At 38.5% G+C, this 7,532-nt stretch overlaps 1 protein-coding gene across 3 annotated transcripts in view; it reads left to right on the top strand.

The window, feature by feature from the left end:
* Nucleotides 1–7,532, top strand: part of SUPT3H (SPT3 homolog, SAGA and STAGA complex component) — a 498,445-nt gene that overhangs the window by 69,761 nt on the left and 421,152 nt on the right. The gene's annotated exons all lie outside the window — the stretch shown is intronic.

The following is a 7,532-nucleotide window of genomic DNA, read 5'->3' as shown; positions in this document are numbered from 1 at the left end:
CTGAGAATTACCAAAATGTGACACAACACAGAAGCACACAGTGAGCAAATGCTGTTGTAAGAATGGAGCCAACAGACTTGATTAACACAGAGTTGTCCAGACCTTCAAATTGTAAAAAAACAGAGTGCAAAGTACAATAAAGTGAAGCACAATGAAATGGGGTGTGCCTGTAGAGTTCAATTGAACAAACATTTATCAGCTTCCTACTAGATGTCAGATAGTAATATAGAGAGGGTATACCCAATTGATTCTTGCTGTCAAGTGCAGGAGAAGTTAAAAAGCAAACAGTCTTGAAAACATAATACAGACTCTAACTCTGAACAGAGTTTTGAGGGAGACCTTATTGAGAGAAGCCCCTTCTGCCAGGTGATGTGATGTGAAGCAGGAGTTTGCTGGGTAGGGACCAGAACTAATGCAAAAGCCGTTTCAGCAGAGCATAAGGAACCATCTCCTCGCCCTCTCTCAGCAAAACAAAACGAATCACTGCATTGATGAAGCAAATACTCAGAATAAGAAAAACATAAAGGGATAAGAAAAGGCAAACAAAATGAATTCACCATTATGTGTTAATGGGTTGAAATTATCCAAAGCTAGACTGGGAAAGAATATCACATATTATAAGATGAGAAGAGTCTGGAGTTTCAGTTATTCTTGCCCTGTGATTTTAGATAAATCACTCAAGTTTCTCAAGCCTTTATTTCCTTCTCCTAGTAGGTGCTGTTGGTGCCACACCCAGATCCTTTTACCTGGATAGGGTATTTGCCTGTCCCACACCTGTAGACCTGGTGCCTGACAGCTCTTAGCAGCAAATGCTTCCACAGATGTATTCGGAGTTGTCTTAACCAGAGATGCCTGGACAGGATGTTCCCCACTTGCCAAGGGGTTGGGTGGGTGACTTATAGCCAGTGACTGACTTTATGAGATATGGGGCATGGTCATGTCTTAAGGCAGGACAACTCCCTGGTGCCATTCACTTTTTATTTATTTATTTATTTATTTAAAAAGTTTTAAATTTTTTATTTATTTTTGATACAGAAAGAGACAGAGCATGCGAGGGGGAGGGGCAGAGAGAGGAGGAGACACAGAACCGGAAGCAGGCTCCAGGCTTTGAGCTAGCTGTCAGCACAGAGCCTGATGCAGGCTTAACCCACTGAGCCACCCAGGTGCCCCTATTTCTTTATTTTTACGTTTCTTATTTTGAGTGAGAGAGCAAGCAGGGTAATGTCAGAGAGAATCCCAAGCGGGCTCTGCACTGTCAGAGCCCTGATGCAGGGCCTGAACCCATGAACCACGTGATCATGACCTGAGCGAAAATCAAGAGTCAGACGCTTAACCGACTGAGCCACCCAGGCACTCCTTCCTGGTGCTGTTTAGACTCCAAAGTTCCTGCTGGGGTCAGGATGAGGTTAGACTTCCGCTGCACCTTGGTTTTCTTGCCTTACTCACTTTCTAGACTTTTTTATGTAAAAGGAGTCCCTCAGTCACTTTTAAAGAATTTTTACCTTGGCCTTTGCTTCGCAGGAACTCCACCTAAGATACAATTTTAACTATTTTAGAGTATACAATTCACTGGCAGTAAGTACATTCACAGTGTTGTGTGCAGCTATCTAGTTACTATATACCAGTATCTAGTTCCATAACTTTTTCATCATCCCAAGGGTAACCCCCTACTCATTAAGCAGCTGCTTCCTATCACTCCTCACTGTGCCGCTCTCCTACCCCTGAGAAACCCCCCACCCTGCCCCCAGCTCTGGGCGGTACCGAGGAGTGGAATTCCTAGGTCACACTGGAGTTACTGTTTTAACTTACTGAGGAACTGCCATTTGTTTTTCATAGAGGCCGTATCATTTCACATTCCCACCAGCAATATACCAAGTGTCCAGCTTCTCCACATCCTCATCAGTACTTTTTTTAATGTCCAACCTAGTGGCTGTGGACGTTAAATCTTTAAGATTGAGCTAACGCTCATCCTAGGATTTTTGTGAGGATCAAATAACTTGGTATACAAAATATTTGGCATATTACAATCACTATACAGATGCTTTTACTTTTTGTGTCCTGATACCCAGTTTGAATGGAAATTGGATGTAAATGATAGGTGTGTTCTTTCATAAGACTTGCATAGAAAGAATCACAAAACTCATTTTTAAAACAATGTATTTACTTTGAGAGAGAGAATGAGTGAGCATGGGAGGGGCAGAGAGAGAGAATCCCTAACAGGCTCCATGCTGTCAGCACAGAGGCCAGCGTGAGGCTCAGAACTTACGAACTGTAAGATCATGACCTGAGCTGAAATCTGGACTCGGGGGCTTAACTGACTGAGCTACCCAGGTGCCTCAAAACTCAATTGTGTGGTAGATCATGGGGAAGGCTAATTTAGGTGTATAGAATTAAGCTTTTACCCATCTCTCTGTATATTTAATAATGTTATTTAAAATACTTTTTAATATTTATTTTTGGGAGACAGGGACAGAGTGCAAGCAGGGGAGGGGCAGAGAGAGAGGGAGACACAGAATCTGAAGCAGGCTCCAGGCTCCGAGCTGTCAGCTCAGAGCCTGACATAGGGCTTGAACTCACGAAGTGGGGGATTGTGACCTGGGCTGAAATCGGATGCTTAATTGACAGAGCTACCCAGGCTTCCCTAATAAATGTTGTTATTTATGCAGTTTTGTTGCAAGAAAAATGGTTAGGGATCTTTTATTTTCAGTGCCTGTTTATTAGGAAAAGAGCCATTTTCACCAAGACTTAACATTGTTTTGCTTTGTTGTAAATCATATTTGTAAGCTAACTTAGAAAAATGGTAAATGTTGGATGAATATGAAGAACATAAAACTACTTATAATTATTTTTCCTGGAGATGACAATTTTAAATTAGCTTTTTTATTTTTTTGTATATATTTGGAATATATATATATTTGCATATACATGATTTTATTTAATGTTTTTGGTTAACATGATTTGTGTTTTTAAATATATCAAAATCTCTATAAAATCAGTTTTAGTGACTGTATAGTGTTTCTTATTGTGGTTATTATAGCATTTTTATGTAGATGGACTTTTACTTCTCTATTCTTGGGGTGTGTGTGTATTTAAAGTCTTTTTGTATTTGGAATCTTCAATTATCGTAGTACTTTTTTTTTGTTTCAGAGGTAACCTATTTTAGAGCCGGATACTGCTTTTGTTTTTAAGTAGTCATCAGTTTAATATCATTGCTTAATGTATTTCTGTAAAACATTTTTATTTGGATGCTGTCTAAACTTCGTCCTTGTGTGGTTTTTATGGCTTTCTGCCAGGGATAATCAAAAGCCACGAGATTAAAGCGACCCATATTTTTGAAACATCCGTTTTAATCTCTGCTAAATCATGTTTAATGTATAATTACGAACATGGATATATTGTGGACATTAAGGTAAAGTTAACAAATTTAAACATAAGTGGAGATACCAAAAACTTTAATAAATTCTAGTACTTTGGTGCAGAGGTGTGATATGGTTTAGTTTGCAGTATGTGATATTTTTTAATTTTACCATTTGGTTTATAAAATAATGATTATGTTGGTAACCTTCAGTCATTTGCTTTTCTCACTTGAGCCAACTTGATAGGTACACAAGTTTTTCAGTTTATTGTTATGGACATTTGAGTTATTTGTCATTAAGTGTTAAAATAACATTTTAATAAGTTTTTTTTAATATATATTGGACACATCTTGCAAGACTCCTTTCTAATTTTTGTACGTGACTTTTTTGATATATTAAAGGTGGATAAAGGCATAGATGTCTGGGAATTAATTGAAACATTTCCATTTTCCTTGATTCCCTATTTTTTCTTAAGTTAAATGATTAAATTAAAATTTTTAGGGGTACCTGGGTGGCTCAGTCAGTTGAGTGACCAGCTTCGGCTCAGGTCATGATCTCACGGTTTGTAGGTTCGAGCCCTGCATTGGGCTCTGTGCTGACAGCTAGCTCAGCGCCTGGAACCTGCTTCCGATTCTGTGTCTCCCTCTCTCTCTGACCCTCCCCTGATCTCACTGTCTCTGTCTCTCAAAAAATAAATAAAAAACATAAAAAAAATTAAAAAAATTTTTTTCCTGATTATATACCTAACCACATTATTGAATGTAGAAAATGAAATTTCTTAATGGCATCATCATTTTTCCAATCAAATTTGTAGTTCTTTTATTCCTTTATTTTAGTTGATTCTTGTCAGTTCTTTGTTTCCCGGTATCCTTTCTTTCTTTTCCATTTTTCTGTCATCACTAAGACCCGAAGCTTCACTACCCCTTGACTCATGAAATATGACCTGGCTTCTATGTCTCCAAATTTATCCATTCTAGTACTTTCTTACTTTGATTTTTGCTACTATGTTAATCTTTCCGAATCTCTTACATACCTATATTCCTGCTCTTAAGTTAAATGCTTGTATTAGGTAAAAGTTACTAGATAGCGTTCCTTGGCACCTGTCTTCTGTGATTTGCTTCTTTTCATTCGTTTGGGTTAACAGTGTCCTTGTTTCCACGTTCTAAAGTCCTGGCCATCCTTCACGATGTCTCAAGTCGTACTTTTTTTTTCCATAAAACTGTTCTATGAATTCCAAGTGGGAACAGCATGAGGCTGTGGCAGAGTTTGTCAAAACTGTTCCAGCCCTGGCTCTGCACATGATCAGCTCGGAGACCCAGGCTCTGCAACCTTTGTGACGTTTTGCCTCTTCCTTTTCAAAATGGGCTTGATCATCATTTTATGGATATTGTAACATTAAATTAGAGAATATCTGTACGTACCTAATACTAGGAGCTGGTGAGCAATTTATGTTGAATCATTTATTCAGTAAATACAGTTAGATGTAAACTCTGTGCTGGGTTTTCTCTAGCTGATGGGCTGCACATGGAAGGAGATATTGAAGTTTAGAAAGTGTACATACTGTTAGTAATTTCGTGGGTGGGGTGGTATGAGAGCAAGAGGAAGTATGAGTGACTTTTATATTGTTGATAAGGAAAAAAGTTCCTATACTTGAGTGTCAGGAGGACCTACTCATAGGTGTAGTGCTGGGACTTAAGATATACAAAATATTTATGAACACTCCTTAGATTTGTTGGACCCCCAGCAGCTTTAGGATGGTGTGATATGGGTAGGCCTCAAACTCAGGGTCTTTATCTTTTATATACCCTCCCTGCTCCTACTTCTATAAGAATCAGAGTAGGCGATGTATGTAAGTAACTAGCACAGTGTGATCTTCTATTGCTGGTCTTCACGATAACACTTATTATTTTCGGTTAAGAAATGAGGAAATGGAAGCACACATAGGCTAAGTGACTTATCCACAGTCTTGATAGTAATGGCAGCAAAGGCTGTTGCCACTGCGGCCTACCTCTCTCCCTACCCACTGTGACTTTTTGGTGTCTGGTCTCACCACAGTTTGACTGTGTTGGTTTTAATGCACGTTTTTGTTGCACACAGGAATAGGCAAGGGGAGAGAATCACAGAGGATTTTCCTTGGCTGTCATGCTTGCTGGGACGTTGCATATCAGTGATATTTGTTGATGGTCTGGAGAACCCGGAGAGATAATGTCTAGAATTGCTGTTAGGTTGCCAAAAGACTATGTGAACTGATGATCTCATTGCAGTTTAGATTAACTTCTGAGAGAATAAGTACAGTTTTTGAGAAATCTTTATTCTGTTTGGTGATACCATTGGTATAAGAGGAAGCATGCATTGTCTTTGAATTTTGAAGAATATAATTTAAATTTGTCTTCTGTCACTTAATAACTGTGACATTGGATAAACCATAAAACCTTGAGAAGCTATCTGATTCATTAGAAGTGATGATAATGTATCTTGAAAGATTATTATAAGGCTAATAGGAGATAAGATTAATTCCCTCTCTCCTAATGCTTAGCTCAAAGTAGATGTGACAATCAGGCATTATCTCAATTGTCAGTTGTGGGTTCTGTTAAATTTCTCTTTTGCCAATGCAGTAACAGTTCAGAGAAGGTTACTTGAATTGACCAGTTTCACACAGCTAAGAAGCAGCGGGTCTACGTTTTAACTCCTATTTTTCTGCCCCTCATTGTGAACTAGAATTCTGTGTCGTAATGGTGTAGGTGGGATATAGACTAGAAAATGGTTGTTATATCTCAGTTGGATTTTATCCATTCAAGGCCAGCCTTTCCACTTTCTCAATTTTGCTTATAGTATAATAGTTGAGTCAGACTTCCTGGCCTTGAAACTTGGCTTCACCCTTTCTTTACTGTGTGACTGGCAGTGAAGTACTTCACTTTCTTGGCCTTCATTCCTCATTTGCAAAACGGAAGTAGCAAGCCCTCTGTTTCAACGGGATTTTGTGATGCAATACCGTGGGATGCTGTAGGATACAGAGAAAGCCCTCGATTGGTATTGGCCGCTGTCTTTATATGGTATTAGAAGCAATAGTGTGGAAAGAGTTTGGAATTGGATAGATTTTGCATGTAGTCTCTTTAGTACTTTTTAGCTTTGAGTGAGACTTTTTTGAGCAATTTAAGTTTTTTTGAAGCGTAAGTTTTTTTCCTTATCTTTAAAAAGAGATCATAGTCCTACCTACAGGTTCTTTGTCGGTGTTTAAAGGACAGTATATTTAAAACAGTGCGCAGAAGAGCAAATACAAAATCAAGGTTAGCTTTCTCTCCCCTGCTACTCCCCACTCCTGCCTTTTATTTGAAATCTTTCCTGCCCTCTTTTATTTGAAGAGATGATTTGGTCATGTGACAGGGCGGTTCAGACCGGCCCACAGTGCTGCGCAGGGACTTGTACAGCCTGTGTTTGGGAGACAGGCCCACTGTCACTACTTCCGGGGACGCTGTACGTCTTACCAGCTAGTAGTTGTCTGCCTGCAGGAACCTCCTTCCTCCACAGGTAATTTGTAAGTTGAGATTGCATTTGCCCAAAGGAAGACAACTGTATTTTAATATTTTCATAAGAAATTGTGACTGTTAAAAATAATTCATACTTTAGTCTTCTCTGTACCAATGTTAACGGCTGACTAATATGATTTTTTCTTAAAATCTTTCATTCAGCGAATATATTCAGTAAATATCTCATCTTAAGCTATGAGACTTACCACACACAACATACTCCAGGTATGACTGCTGATTGATTCTTCTGTTTACCTATTTTTCAGGAACTGAGGAGAAGATGGATAATTATGCCTAAGTGTTTTCTAAAGAGTCTGCTAATTATTATATGACTTCTAAATAAATTACAGTTCTGATGCTATCTTTTAAATATAATACGACTAATGATTATATAGCATTCCTAGTTAATTTTCTTAAAATTTACATGATAGTTGTGAGAGCAAAATGTTACCTACCCCATATTACATACCCCTCTCTTCCATTCTCTGAGATCCTTACGGCTCACCAGGACACCGTGATTAAGTGACTTCAGGTCCCATTGTGTATGGAATTCCAAGATGCAGGCCTGGATCTAAGATTTTGATTGATATTTTTATGAAAACAACCTTATTTGTTTATACTCTTCCTTGTTACAGAAAGAACTTAAAAT

The sequence above is a fragment of the Suricata suricatta genome, chromosome 7, assembly GCF_006229205.1.
Source record: "Suricata suricatta isolate VVHF042 chromosome 7, meerkat_22Aug2017_6uvM2_HiC, whole genome shotgun sequence".
Lineage (NCBI taxonomy): Eukaryota > Metazoa > Chordata > Mammalia > Carnivora > Herpestidae > Suricata > Suricata suricatta.
This window is presented reverse-complemented; position numbering and strand designations above follow the sequence as displayed.